Raw genomic sequence first — 21,807 nt, 5'->3', positions numbered from 1 at the left:
TCACTATGGAAAGGCTTGGATATTATATAGCTGCAGCCTAATTGTTGTTGTCAATCTGTGCTTTATGCTGGCTTTTGACTATGTGAGCTCTCATATTTTTGCTACTGCTGTAATGCCTGCCTCTTGTTACTATAATGCCTCTCCATGATGGAATCCTATTCCTCTGGATACTTGAGCCCAAGTTAACTCTTTCTTCTATAAATTGTGTTACTCATATCGCAGCAAGAGAAAAGCAAATAATACAATTGCCTTCTAGAATTGCCATTGTCACTTGTATCATGAGTATAGAACTTAAAAAGTGACATTTGCTATAATACTTAATAATTATGAATGTCTATTCCTAAGATATATTGATATTCTCCACCTCACCTGTATTCTTAAAACAACAATGAGGTCATTAACTTGAATCCTGAATAATATAGTCAGAGGGTAAGTTATTATTTGCAATGTAATGAATAAATTTTGCCATGAAAATCTTTTCAAATCTTTTGCCTAACATTTCAATATTGTGCCCATGTATCCCTGGAAATTCTTTCTCTTATGTAAATAACTATTTGACTGTTCACTAAAGAATAATATAGAAAGTTATTAGGAACTGTCCTATTTACTTTCCATTATTGTGATAAACACCATAATCAAAAGAAACTTGGAGAAGAAAGGGTTTACTTTATCTTATACTTCCTTGTGACAATCTATCATAGTGGGAAGCCAAGACAGGAACTCCAGAAGGAACTTGGAGAGAGAAACTGAAGAAGAGGGCATGGAGGAATGTTGCTGATTGATTTGATTCTATACCAATCAGTAATTGAGAAAATGCCCACATATATTTGTCTAAGACCCAATCTGATGGGGGCATTTTATTGATTACAGTTCTGGGACAGACAAACATTGAGAGACAAACTAACAAGATTAGGACCAGATCCACATGTTCTTGTCAAAACTTCATTCCAAGTCCTCAGTAAATATTTTAATAAACACTTCCTGATTGCTTCTTGCACCCTACCCTATTGGATTATGATAAAAGACTTCAAATTCATCTCTGTGCTATGGTGGTGAATATGAGCCTCCAATTTGACATAATCTAGAATCATCTGATAGATAAGCTTCTGGCTATATTTGTGAGGGAGTTCCTAAATTAAGGCAACCAAGATGAGAAAAACAATTATAAATGTGGTTCTATGACCTGGATTAACAGAGTAAATATCAATGAGAAGGCAATCTGAATAGCAGCATTCGTCTCTGTTTCCTGACTGTGGATGCAATGTGACAAGCAGCCTACTATTTCTGTTGCCATTATTTTCCAACCATGATGGGTTTTACTCTCAAACTCTAAGCCAACAAGGACACTTGCTAAACTGTGTTCATAGCAGCATTATTCATAATAGCCAGAACCTGAAAACAACCTAGATGCATCTCAAACAAAGAATGGATAAAGAAAAAGTGGTACATTTACAATATGGGGTATTACTCAGTGGTAAAAAAAAAAAAAAACAATGACATCATAAAATTAATTAATCCAGGGGTAGGAGTTTGGTCCTGCTTCAACTTGATGTGCTATACTTTGCTGACTCCCTGGGAGGCCTGCTCCATTTTGAATGGAGACAGAGGAGTAGATAGGAGGTGGGAGGAGGGAACAATAAGAGAGGAGGGAGAGGAAACTGTGGTTGTATATAAAATAAATGAAAAAAATAATAAAAATAAACAAAAAATACCATGAGTCAAAAGAAACCCATTCTTCCTTAGATTTATTTTATCAGGTAATTTGTCCAGCACCAGAAATTGTAAGTAACACAGTCACCATTTCTTGGCAGTATATAATAGCATGGATCCATGTCCATTGGCCTGTTAAGTTCTCTTGGAACAATTTTTATACCTGGGCATTTGGGAGCGTGGAGGCCTAATTTTGGTTATTGTTACTGAAGAAATAATGGATCCCTGGAGCTGGCCACAAAGGGACCAAGTGGGATCACTGCATCTGTTGTAAGGTATCCACCTGAGCAGACCATTTGGAAATTGGTTCAAGCCAATATAAAGTATTTACTAGCTGGGAACTACAATGGGTGATTGGGACCGAAGTACAGTTCTGAGTCTTGTTCAGTGTGAATTTTTAATTAAAAACCCACATTCTTGACTGATACACCTCAGTTAGCAAGAACAGTTAGCAAGAAGCAGAACTGAAGAAGCAAAAAGAAAGGTTAGTACATTTAAGGACATTCCAAGAACTCTGGAGTTGATGCATTAGGAGTTTGTTTTCATTTTGTCTGGTGGTGCTACCTACATGCTGGGTTTCAAGGCACAAATGATAATTCCATCATGGTGTCAATTGTGTTAAATTCTGATACCTGTTACATTTCCCACTGTTTCTATGAACATGTTTTAAATTGTGGATATATCTGGGGACAGGGAATTATATCATCTCCTCAGCACTATTAGTTTAATAGAATTTATTATCTGTTTTTCATAGATAAGTAGGCCATTGAAGAAGTAAGTTACCATAGTGAGAGCTAGCAACAAAAAACTGATGGATCAGCCATGGCTTTAAGTAGAGTGGTTAATTAGAAGAACCACGAAAACAAAGAATGGTAGCAGTTGTTAGACTCTTAACATTTCCTATTTTCTCTCTTTTTGATTTTTTCCCTAATTGGCATAGAAGCAACAAGTTTCTCACAGTGCCATATAGAGACTTCCTTATCTCAAAAGGAGGATGTCCAATCCTCTTTAATTCAGAAGAACAGCCCCAGCTAAGGAATATACCTGGGCATCCAAACAGAAGGCACAATCTCTTAGATGGCTCATATCTATATCTAATTGAGCACCAACTTCCTTACAGATTTTATGATTAGGGATAACGTGGAACCTGCAATGCCTACCTGCGCCAACAGGGGAATGAGTATAGAGACAGTTCATCACGATTGGCAAAGCCCAGAAACTACATGTAGGTGGGTCCTGACCTCTCCTACATTATACATGAACACTCAAGGTGTAACATGCATGAGGACACAAAGAGTGGTTTCTCTTCCCATGGAAACAATAAAGAAAATAAAAAATTCGTTAAACCATTAGTCCAGGCAAGCCAGGTAAACTCTGGGATCTAAAAATACATTTGACTGCCATTCCTAGAATTAACCTGCTGTGTTTGGCTACAGAAATCTGCATAGAAGGAACTATCTTATGAGCATCTTGGTTATATTAAGCAGGCACTCTTCCATTGGAGGTCCTCTGGGGTGGACTTATGTGGGTACTATTTACAGTTGCAAGGGTTGGATGTGGAATTTCAATGAGCTTCTGGCCTTTCTTAATTTTCAGACCCAAGGTACTGGCTTACAGAGTTTGGGGCTTTTCCCATGGTGTTAGTAACTGTTCTATTGCTGAGAAGACACCCCGATCAGGGAGCTCTTACAAAAGAAAGCATTTCATTGGGGCTGTCTCATAGTTTCAGAAGTTTAGTTCATTATCATCATGGTGGAAAGCATGGCAGAAATCAGCAGTATCCTGATCCACAGGCAGGGAAGGAAGCATTGGACTTAGTGTGGGTATTTGAAACCTCAAAGCTCAGACCCAGTGATACACTTCCTCTGCCATGTCCACAACTCCTAATCCTTTCCAAAGGACTGCATCTACTACAGTATCACAGAATAATACTGTGCTGTACCTCCTATCTGGTCAGTGCAGTCTGATGACCCAAATTTGGCTGCTGTTTTAAAGAGGTTCTGTTTGGTTTTCATCTGGTAGCAGGTTAGTTTGACTGAAATTTTACAGAATTGGATGCAGGGCTGGCCCATGAGAAGTGACTAACAATGCAACATGCGGGCATTGTACATCCATCTATCTGCAGTCTCCCTCAAGAGAGCCACTAGACACCGTGGGGTAGAGGAACAGTTCCTGGCCAAAAGTCAGTTAGTCAGTTTTTTTTTTTTTTTTTTTTTTTTTTTTTTTTTGCCAATCATTGCTATAGTTGTAATTAGCCACAAATAAGACAGCCAAATGTTTGCAACAGAATAAAATCTGTAGGACATACAGGCCACTGTCCTCTTCTAGGGTCCTAATGCCTGAGCAAGGACCCCCTTTGCAATAATTAACATAGAACAGAGTGTCCTTCTGCCCTCCTTCTTTTCTATGTTTCTCACTTCTTCCTCTGGGATTTTCTTTTCCTTTTATTTTTTACTTATTTATTTTTATTCTGTAGAGCCACACACAGTTAATTCAAAACTTTTGAGCAACCTCCAATAGTTGGGACTGGTTTGTATTTGATAACCCTTCCAACTTCTATGGTTTCTTTTATAATATCTGTGCAAACTGCACAACAAAAATATAGTCAAGCAGCTGTCTATAATCCTTTTAAAATGGCCAGGAAAAAAATGCCAGAGCCTCCTTATCTTAGTCATTGCTGATGTCCCAGTTAGGTATGACAAGAGGGAAAATTGACTATATACAGTCTGCATTGTCTCCAGAGATCTACCACCTTGCTTGGGGAGGTGGGAAGCATTTTAATCTTTTTTGAGAATGGTGGGTGAGGAGCATGGCACACTTGAAGTTATATTTAAATGTTTAGGCTCTGTGTGTAGGACTACATAGGAAGAATTAGGACCTGTGGTTTTTTTGGAGGTGATGTATCACTGGGGCTTGGATTTAAGGTTTCAATAAGAACTCCCTTTGACTCCTCCTAATGGATCAGATGTGAGCTCTCAGGTACTGTTCCAGCACCATGCTTGCTGTCAGCTGCCATGCTCCCAGTCATGATGGTTATGAGCTTTAACCCTCTAGAGCCATAAGCCCCCAAATAAAATGCTTTTCTTTATAGTTCCCTTGGTCTTAGTGCTTTGTCATAGCAATAGAAAAGTAACTAAGACAAATATCAAATGATATTGTAGTTCTTCTTTTGGAACTCTGTCTAGCTAACCACAGGTAAAAACTTTCTTTAACTTTTATGGCACCACAGGCCACTTCTGGAGCTGCTGTTTTAGTCTTAATTGTTCCAAAATGCAGATCAAGGCAAAACATACTAGCTTTTGTACAATCAGCAAGGACAAGCATACTCTGTTGATAAGGAGGAGAAAACAGAAGCAATATGGGGAAGTGTAGTAGCAAATGCAAAGTGGTGTGTTCTAAAGCTGCCTGTGGTGTTAGGGAGCATGATCAGAAAGTAAGCCCAGATCTGATTTCATCTCCAAAACTCACAGTGAAAAGCTAGATATGGGGGTAGTCTAGTAATAAAACCCAGTTTTGGGGGAGTAGGAAGAGGTGTCTGTCCTAGGGTTCAGTGCTCAGTCAGTCTTGCCCACTTGACTAGTTCTAATCCATTGGGAAATTCTGTCTGTCTCCCTAAAAGAGGACAGACCCTGCATAGTGACAGCTGGGGTTACTCTCTGACATCCACACATGCACACATGATAGATAGGTAGATAGATAGATAGATAGATAGATAGATAGATAGATAGATAGATAATCAAATCTTTCTGGTGTTTCACTGAGATACAGCCTTACACAGGTCATGTCATGTTCTGGGAGTACAGGGAAACAAACAGGGAGAAGCATCTCACCTATGGTCTTGCTCTTTCTCCTGACTGTGGTGACCCTGAACTCACACACATGCATACATTTTCACATAGACCGTCAAGAAATCTCTTAGGAAATAGGTATAGGGGAACTTTTCTATCCCACCAGTCAGTTCCCCAAATAGCAACACAAAGACTTAATATTAATTATAAATGCTCAACTGATAGCTTAGGCTTCTTTTTATCTGATGCTTATAATTTAAATTAATCCATTTTTATTAATCTATGTGCTTCCCAAGGTTTATTTACCTCATTCATGTAATCCCTATCCTGTTTGCTCTGTGTCTCATGGTATCTTCTGACTCCATCCTCCTCCCCAGCTTTCTCTCTGTCAAATCAGCATTTGTTTTTGTTTGTTTGTTTGTTTTGCTGCTGTTGTTTGTTTTTTTTTTCCAATGATAGTAACATACCCTCACAGTGCACAGAAAGGTTATTCCACAGCAGTTAGGAAACCACATTCTATCTTTGTGTTTCAGGTTTTGGTGTTAAGAAGTGATATGAGAAGCTAGGATATATCAGGTCATAAGGCTACACAGCACAAGGAGTGACTTGGCATAAATGTGACCAGCCATGGTAAAAGCAGGGAAGCATTCAGGAGTGCATTGCCCTAGTTCAGTTAGGAAACCTGCATAGGCACAGCCCCACAATCTTTTGCAACTCCAACAGATTGTCTTGATTTGCAGATCACTGCATATCTAGCCTGTCCAAGGGCCAAGAGCTCCATCTGTTTCTTTGTATCTCTGTACCTGGTTTCTGACCCAGTTTACCAACTGACACTGCAGGCGCTCACCTCTGTTGCTTTCTAACCTGGCCCACATTCAGATACTTCAGGGAAAAGCTTGCTACATTTCCTTTTTTCTTCAAAATTCTATAAATACTTTTATCAAGTCACTGACATGTGTCAACTTTACATTCCTCAAAACCTCTAGGTTTCTCTCAGGCAAGCATACTGATTTCTATCCATATCCTTACCTGTTTACTTACCTTTCTAAACAAATTCTGTTCCAACTTCAGAATAAGGATTCTTTGTTTCTTTCTGTTGTTTATAGGGCCCGAGAGAAATCTAAAGGCATTTCTACCTTTTACTATAATGTATCAACATTAAGTCCTAAAACTCTGATTTAGAGTCCTATCTCATTGAATAAAGCACTTGCTTTGCCAGCATGAAGATGTTAAGGGGAAGCACTTGTCAAATAACCATCAGGGAGGACCTGTTTCAAAAAGAAAAACATAAATGCCAGATGAAAAATGATAGAGATTTAACTCTATGTTTGTCTCTGTCTCTCTCTGACACACACACACACACACACACACACACACACACAGAGAGAGAGAGAGAGAGAGAGAGAGAGAGAGAGAGAGAGTGAGAGAGAGAGAGGAGAGAGCAAGTTGGGGTATACAAAGACTTTTTTGTTTTGCTTTATTTTATTTTTTAATTTCATTTTACATTCCAGCCACAGTTCTCTCTCCCATCGCTATTCACACCTCCCCTCCCATCCCTCTCATCCACTCCTCCCAAAGGGTAAGGCCTCCCATGGGGAGTCAGCAAAGCCTGGCACATTAAGTGAAAGCAGGACCAAGCCGCTTGTCCCTTCCTTAAGGCTGAGCATGGCATCCTAACATAGGGAATGAGTTCCTATAAGCTAGCTCATGCACCAAGGATAAATCCTGGTCCTAATGCCAGGGGCCTCTCAGAAAGCTCAAGCTTCACAACTGTCTCCCACATGCATAGGACCTAGTTTATTCCCATGGAGGTTCCACAGCTTCTGGTCCAGAGTTCATGAGTTTCCAAGAGCTTGGCTCAGGTATCTCTGTAGACATTTTTTTTCCATCAAGGTCTTGACATTCCTTGCTCATATATTCCCTCCTACCTTGCTTTGGCTGGCCTCCTGGAGTTTGGCCTGGTGCTTGGTTGTGGATCTCTACATCTGTTTCCATCAGTTACTGGATAAAGTCTCTATGATGACAGTTGGGGTATCCACCAATCTGATTATAGGGAAGACCTATTGCTGGGAGAAAGATATATTTTTTGACTGGATACTACTTATCAAGGACTTTTCTTCTGTCCATTTGGATCAATTATACTTATGAAAAGATAGTGAGGAAAACTTGAGTAAGTTATAATAAATAATATTACATATTTCAAATTCAATCTTAAAAGATGGATGTTAAAACTGTTGCCACTTTGGGAACAGTTATACATAAGTTGCTGAGTATCATCTATGTGCCAAGATCCATGGCTAGTACTTCACCTGGTCTCTGTAGTGTAAGGATCACGAGAGCGCTGAAAACAACTGTAAGAATATAGAAATGATCACAACAAACCTACAGCTGAGAACTTAACTCCTAAGCAGTGTGGCAGCAGGAAGTTGTCAAGAGTGTGGTGGTAGTCTCCCTGAGACAAGGCTTGCTTAACCTAAGGCTTAGGGTGTTCTTCAGGGAAAGTTGCCATAGAAGAATCCTACCTGTAGAACACATTAGGTCTGGGGAAATGGCTCCATGGATAATGTACTTCCTGTGCAACCAGGAGGACCTGAATTCACATCTGTAAGATGATCATAAAAATCTAGGCATGGTGGCATGGATCTGTCCCCCCAGTGCTTGGGTACAGAGTAGGGGTTCCTAGGAAATCTCTGGGCTACCAGTTTTGTCAAACAACGAGATACAGATTCAGGGAGGAAACCTATCTCAAAACCTTAGGTGGACATTGTTAGACAAAAACTTCTGATATCAACGTCTGTCTTCTACATGCACACACACAGAAATACACACAAACACACACACACACACACACACACACACACACACACACACACACACACACACACAGGCATGTACACCCCATGAAAACACTTGATTTCCTACAGATGGATTTTCTTTAACAAAAACTTTTTTACGAAGTAGCTGATAGTATTCCCTGTGTCTCAGCAGCAAAGTGTAGAAATTCTTCTCTGAAAGAATTTTCAAAATTACTTTTCATAGTAGCTTCATTAAATCTATGATAATTTCTTTCATGATCAAAAAGTACTTATGACAGTTAATTTTATCTGTCAAGTTAACTGGGACATGCTTCACAAACATGTAGTAGCATCAAACTCACAGATATTTGTAACAATAAAAATAACTTCTAAAATTGTAGATTTTAAGTAATGCAAATACCTTTCATAATGTGGATTGCCTCAATGGATCAGTTGAAGGCCACAAGAAAAATCAGCAAAAGTCACCCAAGGGAAATTGAAATCCACTTCTGGCATACCTTCCAACTTGCACCTACATCTTTTGCCAGTTGATCTGCATTTCATTTCAGACTTGTCAATTAACACAATTGCACTAGTTAATTTCTTAAAATAATTATTTTTCTGTATTAAACTCTAGAAGAATAGATCTGATAGGATGAATTCATATGTATTAAAAATAAAACAGTTTACATAAAAGTACCAGCAACATCTGAAACATATCTGAAGGTTGAGACCCCTGAAGTTGCTTGGTCCTGAGGATGGTGCCTCAGAGTAGGGGTACACCTCTATGATGGCTGTCTTATGAGAGTAGAGGGGCCTGACAGCCTGGAGTTGTCTAGTCTGTGAGGTTGGGAGTCTCAGCTGTCTTAATCTGGTTCTGAAACCCTGGGGCCTCTCTGAATATCCCTAGTCCTCAGTCAATGATGGAAACCTGGAAATTTCTTATATCTACAAAGAACCAGCAGTGGCAACACCAGGGTAAATCAAACCAGCCAGGCTAAGGGATGAAAAATAAGCAAAGGGGGATGTTCTTCTGTATGCTCCAGATATATTTATCTCTTTGGTTGATGAATAAAGCTGTTTTGGCCATCAGTCAAGCACAATGTAGCCAGGCAAGAAGGATAGGTGGGGCTATCAGAATAGGAGAATGCTGGGAAGAGAAAGGCAGAGAGTGTCCAGGTAGCCACCAAAGGAGTAACATGCTGGAGCATTACAGGTAAGCCACAGCCTCGTGGAAGTATTTATAGATTAACAGAAATGTGATACTCATTAGAGAGAGCTAGCTAATAAGAAGCCTGAACAATCAACTGAGGCATTTATAATTAATATAAGCCTCTGTGTCTTTATTTGGGACTAAATGGCTGCAGGACCAGGTAAGACAGAAACTCCTTCTACAATAATCTCCCCTCAGCCATGCACTTTATCTATCCCCGTACCAAAAATTGTTATCCACATTTGAGTTGGGCCTTCCCACACTAATTAAGGCAACTAAGGTAATTCCTCAACTGAAACTCAATACTGAGGTGAAGCTAACTAATCCTGAGTTGATTTTAAAAACATCCCCATGCTAGCTGTCTGTCTGTCTGTCTGTCTGTCTGTCTGTCTGTCTGTCTGTCTATCATTGGACAATGTATATTAAAGTACTTTCAAATTCCTTGGTGGGTATAAGAAGAATTTACAGTCTCATTCTATTTCCATAGACATACAGCAGAAATAGAAGAAAAGAATGTTTCTAGGAAATGTGATTTTATTGTTCTAATATATTGTTATTGGTACATAAAATAAAAGGTAAAATGAGAGTATGCATAATTTTAAAACTTCATTTCATTTCTTTAAATATATTCAAAACAAAATTAGATATACAGACATGAATTTGTATTACTTTGTTTAATTGCTTGCTGTTGCAAAAAGACATTATTTTCCAAGCCTTATCTTATTAAGAAATGTAATATAAAACAAATTATATGAAAACAGGTGATGGTTTAAATACTATGGTATATGTGGCACTCAAATAATTTGCAGATATTAAAAATCAAGTTGAGAAATGTGAAGGATATGAAATTGATGATTTAATAAATCAAAAGCCACAAAACACATTATGATTTTAATTTGAAAAGTTGTGCATAGGATAATGTTTAAACACTTGGTCCCTAGCATAGCATTCTACATTGAAGAATGTGGAGTCTTTATTAGTTAGAATATAGCTCACAGAATTAGGTCACTAGGAGTGGACCTTTGAATATTCCCACACCTGTTTCTAGCCTTTCTACTCTATCTCTTGCCTATTGCTTTATGATAAATGTCTGCCACATACTGCCTCTGCCATGGACAAAGCAGCTCTGCCATGCTTTCTTCACTCTTATGGATTGAGGGCTCCCTGAAACCATGAGCCTAAGTAAATATTATCTGCCTTGAATTGTTTCTATCAATTATTTTGTCACTGCAATGAAGAAAGCAAACAAAGCAACTCAGAATTCAAATCTATGTGTCTCCAATTGATGTTAAGTACTTCAAGGCTCTAGAAAGAATGCTGTGTACAACAATTTGTGGTTATTCTGCTATTATATTGTCTTTCTAAAATAATAATTAGCATACATATTCTATAGTTCAAAATTTAAATATTATAAATTACCATTTTTTGAGGAGTACATTTTGTCTTTATTCATGCTAAGCCCCATAGTACAAAGGAGTACAGATTCAGGAACTCTAACCTGGATTAGGGACATGAGTCTGGACTAGAGAGATTGTGAACCTACACTCATGTTAATTAACATATCAAAATAAAGGATGCTAATGTGTGAATTATGAAAGAAAGCAAAGAGTTTCAAATTCCATAAATTGAATGAAGCCAAGGAAGATACTGAGATGGCCTCAGCTTTCCATGGCTAAATGGGTAACATGTTCTCAGTCATCTATACTGTGAGTATCAGAATATTGCAAACATCATGAAGGTGAGTTGAATTATAATGAATAGAGCATCACTGTGCATTTCTACATTTGCACTTAAGAAGCAAGGAGAGAAAAACAGATACAGAGAAGGAGACATGCAGATATAATATGAGTGAATCTTTTGTTCCAATACTTAATGCTTGAAAGTTAAAGTTCAAGGGCCTGACCTGGGCCATTTGCATATGTATTGCAGTTGTGTAGAGTGGTTGTCTTGCACTACTCCTGGCAGAGGGAGTAGGGGCTGTCAGTGACCCTGTTGCCTGCTCTTGGAACCCTTTACTTCTACTAGATTTCCTCCTTCAGAGGGAGTGGAGGGAAGGTGGTGGGGGTGAGTTCTGGGAGGAGTAGAAGAAGGGAGGAGAAACTGTGATTGCCTGGAAAAAAATTAATTAATTGATTAAATACTAAAAAATATTAAAATAAAAGTTAAAGTCAGTATTCAGTCAAATCCAAAAGCAAAACCAAGACTGAGTTAAAACTGTATATTCTTGCCATATGCTAATCTTCTGCAGTACAAGACACCACAGGTGATAATGATGACAAGCATGAATAAATCAGTTTTTCTATTTAAATATCAATGCATAAGGTGAAGACAAAATGATCTCTATCTTGTACATAAAGATTTAGTTGATGGCAGTTGTGTGACTTCATTCCAATCATTTCACACTTTGTAGTTTTGTGCACTGATTGAAAAAGAAAATGATGTCTGGATATTTTGAAAAGCAGACATGAGACTTTATTTTCTCATTTTTAGTTACAGTACCTGTATACTGTGGTTTGAACAGGAATTGTACCTCACAGGCTCATATGTCTAAGTACTTGATCCTCTGGTAGAGGTCTTTGGGAACACCGCGGTAGAAGGCAGAACCTTGCTCAAGGAAGTATGTCATAGGGAGTACACCTTGAAATTTTGTCACCAGACCCTACTTCTTGTTTATCCTCCACCTCCTGAATGCAGAAACAGTGTAACAGTCTGACCTCTTATATTTTGGAAGATGTAATTGCTAAGATACTCCATCATTAAATAGTTTATGTTTAATAAAGAAGATTCAATATTTATGGATTCTGTGCAATTTGCCTGTGATCAATAACATGATAATCATAGCTTTGTGTGTTTGTGTGTGTCTCTTTTCTATTAATTGTACCTAACACACCAAAAAATGTGATGAAGACCTAATACTCAACATGGTTAATTATCGACTTTATGGAAATTAGAATCACATGGACACACACCTCACTGTGTGTCTACTTGTTTACTTCTAGAAAGGTTGAACTGCGAAGGCACTGACCACTCTGAATGTGGGCAGAACCATCCCATGGTCTAAGATGCACATCCAGAATTGAGTACTAAGGATAAATTAAGCTGAGCATCAGTGTTCATGTCTTTATGCTTCCTGAGTGAGGATCAAATGTGACCAGCTGCCTCATGCCATAATTACCCCACCAGATGGACCACACTACCAACTTATATAACAAAACAGACCCTTCCTTCCTTGAATTGCTTTTGTAACATATTTTATCAAAGCAATGAGAAGAGTAATTAAAATTATACTCCAGGTATTTCTGAGTGGTTCACAGTCCTGTGTCATTGGCCTTCATCAATGTATTATTCATCTCTAAATTTACAATCCTACAAACATCCTTTAAGTATTATTTCATCAACATTTTATTTAAGTATTTGGAGTCAAACCTGTGAATATTGTAAATGATATATTTGAATTCTGAGATTTTACATGTAAAGAAATGTTGATATGAAGATACTACTATTTGGCTCATGAAATTCTCATGTTACTTAAGAAAGTATTTAATTTCTGTTTTACATAAAATATAAAAACTGAATATTGAGATACAATTCCTCAACAATCTTTCAGTTAAAGTTTGGATTTTATTGTATCTTTAATTCTCATATACTGTGGTTTAAGGATGAATATTGTTGTTGTGTGGGGGAGCAATATACGTGTTGTATACATATTTATATGTGTGTGTATATATGTAATATATGCATATGTGTGTACTGTATATTATATATTCAAATGTGTGCAATATATGCATGTGTGTGTTTGTAGTATATTCAAATATGTATTAGTGTGTTTATGTGTGTGAGTATGTAGGTATGTTCTAGTGATACTATTCCTGAAAACTCTGAACAAATATCTACACACATCAGATAGGGAACCAAAGACAGACCAAATTAAGTATACCTCTGAAGTTCAGCTTTTGTTGGTATTATTTATAGAAGTATGGGTGAGGAGTTACTCACAGGAACAGAACTTATTCAAAGACACCTCTATCACCAAAGCTCACACTGGAAAACTTGAACCCTGGACCTCATTGCATGAATTATGGACAATTCAACAAGTCACAGAGTTTGTCTTCTAGAGAGTTTGGCTGGTATGAGTTTTTTCTAGGCATCTGGGCTTTTCTGAGAGTGTCTCTTCGCCCTTGTTACTGCTTATAAAGGCCTGGCGAGGGGAAAGCCTAGTGGATCTAGTCAGTTTCAGGGACATTCCGGAAGCTTTTGAGTTATTTACTTTCTGAATTTTATTGAGCTTCTCTAGTGCCTGAACCTTTCACAGGTTTGCTATAGAAATTCTTTCCAATATGTTCATGAATAATTAATACAGGCATCATATACCAAGGAAGAGATGAGATCTCAATAGGTTTTTTATTCTTCGAAAAAATATTTGTGTGTCTTATATACATGCACATGAGTGTGTATAGTATGTATGTTCATATTCTTGTATCTAAGTGCAAATATGCATGTATCACAGTTTATACCAGCACCTTAGATGTTGGTCCTTGCCTTCATTCGTGTTTAAGATATGTTCCCTTTTAGGAGCTATGCATACAGTATAATATCGGTTATGAATCAAGCATTGATGGGTTCTCCTGTCTCTGACTCCTGTCTTGCTCTAAGATGCTGATATTACAGTCATGCTCCATTGTGTCTGGCTTTCTCTGGGTGATGAGGATCTCCACTCAGGTATGCAGGCTTGTGCAGAAAATGCTTTACTCCCTGAGCCCCACTCACTGGTTTTGATTTTGAGACTAGCTCTTATTACATAGTAAAGTTGGTCTTATACACTTACTTCCAGGCCACCATCTTACAGTTCACCCATGATAATGGCTACTCATCCTAGGAGACAAGGCTAGCTTAGCACCAAAATTGATGCCTGGAGCCCTTTGCCCACTATTGTTTCTTTTAATTCATCATTAACACCTTTAGTATTTCGGCTGACATCAAAAAGTATACATGGGAAACCTTCCCAATGGGACTAGGGAGAGCAGTTAAAGCCTTTAACATGGACATGAGCTCTGATTCTCAGAAAGCCATTTAAATGCAAGGTGAGCTTCATAGTCCCTGACATTGGTCAAAAAAACCCAGAAACAGAGTGTGGTGATTTGAATGGCAATGTCCCTCAGAGGCATTTGGATACATGTTCCCCACTTGGAGGTGCTGCTTAGGCAAACTTAGACAAACCCTTTGGAAATTCTGGAAGAAGTATGCCACTGGAGGCAGGCTTTAAGAGTTAAAGTTTCTCACCAATGCTAGTTTGTTCTTTCTGCCTCCTGCTTGTGTTTTAAGATGTGAGCTCTAGGCTTGCTGCTCCAAAAGCTAGTCCTGCCTGATGCCATGCTGCTTCCCTATAATGGTGGTAATGGACTCTTCTTCCTCTGGAAGTGCAATTCCAAATAAGTTCTTCCTTCTATAAATTGTCTTGATCATGGTGTTTTACCACAACAACAGGGCATCGCAGAGCAAGATGACTAGCAAGACTGGTCATGTCAGTGTGATCTGAGTTTGAGAGGCCATACTTCAGTGAAAAAGGGATGGAGGATGAGGCTTCCACATACACACACACACTTGAGAGCACACACCCCACGCGCGCGCGCGCGCACACACACACACATACACACACACACACACTGGCTCACACCCACATACATACACATATGTGTGCCAACACTTGTGAAAATACATGTGTACACATATGTGCACCTACCACACATATGTGTATACACAAATAAATGGACACAAAAAGGATGCTAGCTGGCATTGCTTATTTCTATCACGATTTGTCTCACTCACCTTTCTATTAGAGTGCAATTTTAATCATTGACCTGAAGGAAGAAAATCCATTTGATAGCAAATGAGCCTTTAGAATGACTGCAGTGCATTCACTGGGGATATCAGAATAAAACTTCATCACATTACATATAAAACACAGTCTATGTGATTTGTGATTTTGGACAAATTTTTAGCACAACATAAGCCAAGCCTCTAAGGCCAGAGGTGAGATAGTCCTATTTATGTCACACAGTTATCTCTCATCATTCTAGAGATTTGTGTGTGTGTGTGTGTGTGTGTGTGTGTGTGTGTGTGTGTGTGTGTGCCCATTATTCATTCCTGAGGTTCTGTTCACCCATACTCATGCACATAGAGGCCAGATGTTAGCATCAGGATAACTTTCACAATTGCTTCTCTGCATTGTTTTCTGAGGCAGGATCTTTCACTTAAGAACGAGTTCTCCAATTTGGTCAGCAAGGTCCCAGGGTCCACCTATTTCCATGCTGATCTTTGTGCTGGCGTTGTAGATAGAACAGGCACAACTGAATTTTATGTTGATGCTGCATATCCAAACAGTAGGCCTTGTGCTTTTCAGCAAGCCCTTTATTCACTGAGCCAAGTCTCAGCATCTCATTTTTTAATATATTTATTTATTTATTTTTTACATTTTACATTGTTTTTTATTGAAGTTAACTGTAGTTGAATAATTCCTGGAACTTCCACAGCCCATGTATCTTTGCTACAGCCTACTTTCCCTGAGGCCTGGCAGCTGATTTTATCTGCGATTTTTTCAGGAGTGCTCTTCCTGCCTCAAGTTTCTACTGTGCAGAAGAAAGGAGGAGAAAGCTACCAGTATGTAAGTGTCTTTCTAGCTCTGTGGAAACTTAAAGCAAGCAAGGAGAATATCTGGAATCAAAGACTACCCAGACAGGCTTTTAAGTTTATAAATTGATATTATGTGATACTTAATTGGAGTTATTCCTAGGGGCCTGAGGGATAGACATTTCTAATCAAGAATAAAAAGTAATTAGTGAACAACTGTGAGGTTAAAATCTATAATAACTCTGACCCATTTGATACAGTGTTTATATGTGATAATGGTTTCGTGTTTACTCATAACAAAGTCATTTCTTTAATTAGAAAACTTAAGACTGCAATTTATATTAAGGTTGCTTAAGCATATTCATTTTCCAGATCTAAATACAGAGTCGAAGGGATATAGAACAAATATGATAACCAATGAATGCAGTTTGAATAAAGAGAAGTTTCTACTAGAGTTTGGATGAGTGAGCTCAAATCCCACAACGTGTGTGTGTGTGTGTGTGTGTGTGTGTGTGTGTGTGTGTGTGTGTGTGTGTGTGTGTGATGTATGCATGTGTTTCTGTTCAGATCCACGTGCACATAATGTACCCATGAATGCCATGGGCCCATGTTCAGTGTCCTGCTAAACTGCTACCTTATGTTTTTTGAGCAGGGTCTCTCAATAAAATTGGAGCTGACCAACTGCTTAGTTTGGCTGGACAGGAAAGCCAAGGGATCCTACTGTCTACATCTCTACAGATCTGGGATTATGGATGCACCCCACACATTTTAGCTTTCTATGGATTTTAAGGATTGAATTCAGATACTCAAGCTTTCTCAGAATGCATTGTATCATTTGAGTCATCTTCCCAAGCTCTCATACCTGCTTGAGTGGAAGTAACCTGCTATCACCTAGAGTTCTACAAACAAAAAAATTTCCTCAAATGCTTCCAGAATGTCTTTCACAACTTACAGTGAAATAGAGGGCCTAGTGCATCAACTCTGGTGTGTGTGTGTGTGTGTGTGTGTGTGTGTGTGGCGGGGGTGGTGGTGTGTGCTTGTGCATGTGTCCTCCTGCTTGTCTGCATGAATCTATGAGCCCCACATATATGAGGAATCTCCAGCAGCCAGGAGAGGACATCCCAGCCCCTGGAATTAGATTTGCAGATTGTTGTGAGCTGCTAAATATGGGCACCTGGGATTTAGTTGCAAAGCAGTAAGCACTTTTTAACAACTGACCCATCTCTCTGTCTGCTGCTTTGCCTTTTTTCATCTCCATTTTTAGAACCTCCATGACACCTCTATTTTAATATGTACTGGGTACTTCAATGGCAGCTTTCAAGAATATTCCTGTCCCATGAAATCCCTTCTCCCTCCTCTACAATAAAAGACTGATGGGTCTGATAAGCTGCCTTCTCTCTGACTTGTTCTTTAGTCAGCCATCTTGATTTGAATTAATCTTCCCTTTCTTTGTGTCCTTGCTAACTCCTTGTTTACATGTTACCTTCTGCTGTAGTTTTTTTACTTGCATATTTCTTTCATAGTAATATCAAACATTTTTATATGCCAACCCTAGGGTAATTTCACTAGGACTTAATGAAATCAGATGAACAGGATCTCATCATGTTTTGTTTCAAGTGACAGCAGAAATATTCTAAATAAATGCAATAATGAACAAAATATCTTATATTTCATTTTTTTCTATTTCACTCATTCAAAAATGTCCATTTATTAACTCCAACTGTACCATTCAAAGCTATATAGCTAAAAAAGGAAAAAACAAAGTCAACACCCCATGAAGACATGCAACTCATTGTTTATCACACCAGCATGCACAATAGCCCAGATATGGAGTTGGCATAGACCTCCATCAAGAGATGACACACCAGCATGCGCAATAGCCCATAGGGGCAATCAGAATAGATGTCCATCATCAGATGATATGTCATCATTCATAATAGCCCAGATAAGGAATCATGGAATGGATAAAGAAAATACTGTGTTAGATTACAGATATGTGTAAATCTATCGTCTATCATCTATCTTCCTATACATATATTTAAACATATGTTGCAGAAAAATTTATCCATAAACATGAATGAAGTTCTGTCATCTGCTGTAAAATGGATGGGACTAGATGAAATAATCTTAATGAATGTAATGCAGATATAGAAAAACGAATATCACACTTTCTCTTACATATAGAGACTAAGAAACACAAAACCAAAAACAATACCTGAAAATAGGGACAAGAAAATGGGGGTTAACTGAGTGGAAGGAGAAAAGATTAGAATGCAAGAAGGATGGGTAGTGCATTAATCTGGGTTCTCTCTCTAGAGAGAGCAGCAGAACCAATAGAATGAATGAATAACCCAAAGGGAATTTATTAGATTGGCTTGTACCAAATACTCTAGGTAGTTCTACAATACATCTGTAGTAGCTGGAGAGACTTAGACTTCGATAACCACCCAGTCCAAGAAGCTAGATGCTTGGAAGTTACAAACTGAAACTGAAGGAACTAGAGGATTCTGGGGAAGCTCTTGGTCTGCAATCAGTATTGGAAATGCAATGAAGCTGGGTTCCTGACATTGCACAAGGTGGCAAGTGCAGTATAAATAGCAGAGTGGTAAAGTCAGAAGCAATTACAAAAGTAGGCAGGCTACTGACAGATAATGTTTCCTACTCCGAAGATGGATCTTTCTCCCTTGTGTAGTTTTTTCTTGAATCCCCCCACAGGTCTGTCTGTCAGTTGATCTGATCAAATTTTCAATCAAGATTATCCATCACAGATGGTAATTAGTAACACAACATATGCTTGTATGGGAATACTACAGTGAACCCCGATTTATTTTTTTGCAACTAATGCACACTAATAATAGTCATAACAAACTCTGCTCTGCACATATACTATACATGAGTCATGGTATATGATTATTTGGATTTATCAATGATCAAAACACAAATGACCCAACTTTTGGAGAGTTTAGCCAAATGGAAAAACATCTAGCAAAGACTGAAATAGTAAACTGGGAACAAAGGATGGGACCCATACTATGCAAGTGAAAGAAAAACAAAGAAGAGCAATGGAAATTATACTGGAGTTCTCATTCAGCAACTCAACCTTAGTTTTCAATATTTAGGCAGGAAAGGCCTCATGGATGACAGGGGCAGAAGCAAAGGATGCGGAGGAAAGTGTGTATAGGATGACTATTCCAAATTACACACACACACACAACATAATGGATGCAATCATTTATGTTCTTTTATATGAAAATTACGTGTGTGTGTGTGTGTGTGTGTGTGTGTGTGTGTGTGTGTTTGGTATGCAGAAGAAAACCAAAAATCCCCTGGAGAGGGAGTTACAGGTAGTTGTGAGCCACCCTACATGGTGGTGGAAACTAATGTCTGGACTTTTGCAAGAACAGTTTAAGCTCCAACCACTAGGCAATCTCTCCAGACCTCCATTTTGTATGGTTAATAATGTGCTAACAAAACATTACAAATAAATGCCTCATTGATTTTACAATATCGTAGTTCCACCCAGTGGTAGCTGGGACATAAATTTTCTCAGTAGGAAGAATAGTTGTTAAAGGAATTTGGGCATTTCTGAGGAAAAGAATGGGGAACCATGTGGTTATAGCAAGATGAAATTGAGAAAATGGACTTAGTAAAGGTATTCTGTTAGGAGGAGGTCAAGAGCAGATGATAAAGTCTGGATTGGCTTTGCTAAGTAGAAAATTGATGGTTTAAATTTCAAGGTAGGGCTGAAGAGATGTCTCATTAAATAAACTGCTTGCAGCATGAGTCAAAGGCTCTGTGTTCCTATTTCCAGCACCCACATAAAATCCAGGAGTGCTAGGTGTGGAGCTGTAACCACAGCATGGGAGCATGGAAGTAGTGACTCTCAGAACTCCATGGCCAGCTAGTGTCACCAAAATAATGAGCTTCAGGTTCCATGAGAGTCCTCATCACAGACAAAGTAGAGGTAGTGAGATGGCTCAGCAGGTTAGAGGGCTCTGTATTCATGTCTGACTCCAGGAGTTTATCATTGGAATCTACATTACATAAGACAGGAGCAAACTTCCTCATTTTTCTCGCACCTCCACAAACATACTATGGTACTTGCATGCCCACACACATGAATAGATAAATATGGTTAATATAACTATAGTGGTGTAAAATCATTAAGAAAGATCTGATTATTAACCTCATGGGCTGTATGCATACTTTCACAGGCAAAAGCACCTCAACATAGACAAACACAACACAAGCAGCATGCACCCACCACACACACACACACACACACACACACACACACACACACACCCAGAGAGAGAGAGAGAGGAGAGAGAAGAGAGAGAGAGAGAGAGAGAGAGGGAGGAAGAAGAAGATGAAGAAGAAGAAGAAGAAGAAGAAGAAGAAGAAGAAGAAGAAGAAGAAGAAGAAGAGAAGGAGGAGGAAGAGGAGGAGGAGGAAGAGGAGGAGGAGGAGGAGAAAAAGAAAGGAGGAGAAAGAATTATTCAAGGACCAAGAAAAATAATTCAGATGACAAGATGCTTGTTTAGCATGTGCAAAGTTCTATTTCAATCCCCATGCACAAAGAACCTAACATAATGATGCATGAGGGTTAGAAGGTCAAGGTCAACCTGACTGCTTTAGCTAATTCAAGGCCAGCTTGTACTACAGGAGAAAGTTTTTGAAAGAAAAAAAAAGTTGCTGATATACCAATTTTGAAATGTTCATCAGGGAATACAATTCAGGGTGCTGAGAGAGAAGCCAGAGACAGAAATACGAACTTAGGAGAAAATGGAAAATGATCAGAAAGAAAGGAATAAAGTATAGGCTGAGCCCTGCAGAATGGAAACATTGAGGTTGAACAAGAAAAGGAAACATCAGCAAAATGAGGTTGACTTAAAAGTGGACTAGTTTGAAATGAGCCCTCCAGGGAAGCTCAACCAATGAAGCAGGGAATATATGTTGAATATGTACCATTGCAGGGCAGTGAGCTCAGACCTCTAGGGACTGCAAGAATGGAAAACTGTCCTTTCTTTATAGAAATGTATAACAAAATTTGGAATTAAGGTAGACAGATGGACAGAGAGACATGCAAAAACACATAAAATAGAACTTTTAGAGATGGAAAAGTCCACGTTTTAGCAGCATGTAATTTATCAGAATGTCAGTGCTCTGTTCTGTTGTACCTCAAATTCATGGACTGTCTTTTAATATAATTCTGTATTACAATTTTACACACATATTTTGTAGTGTGTGCATGTATGTGTGTGTGTTTGTGTGTGCGCGTGTGCACAGGCATGCCACAGTGAATGTACAGAGGTCAAGGGAAAACTTGAAAAGTTGATTTTCTCTTCTTCCTTGTATTGCTGGCTCAGGATTTCACAGACTAGGGGCTACCACCTGGCAAGGAAGACCCATGACCCCAGGGCCATTCATCCAGGAGCGAACAGTGGTGGACTGTCCACCAACAGAGATAGGAAAGGGAGGTGGTCTTGGAAGTAACAACACCTCCTCCTGATCAGGTTTATTTTAGTCATACCTGTATCACTAACAGTGGCAAATAAAAAAGTTTCAGTGTTTGCAACAGGACAGTTTCATCTCATTTGGATCCAAGTCAGAGTATTTGAAATCCTTATGGACTTCAACAACCAAAGTATGATTGTTACGGTACTGTTTATCT

This window comes from Cricetulus griseus, chromosome 5 (genome assembly GCF_003668045.3).
Source record: "Cricetulus griseus strain 17A/GY chromosome 5, alternate assembly CriGri-PICRH-1.0, whole genome shotgun sequence".
NCBI lineage: Eukaryota > Metazoa > Chordata > Mammalia > Rodentia > Cricetidae > Cricetulus > Cricetulus griseus.
Note: the sequence above shows the minus strand (reverse complement) of the source record.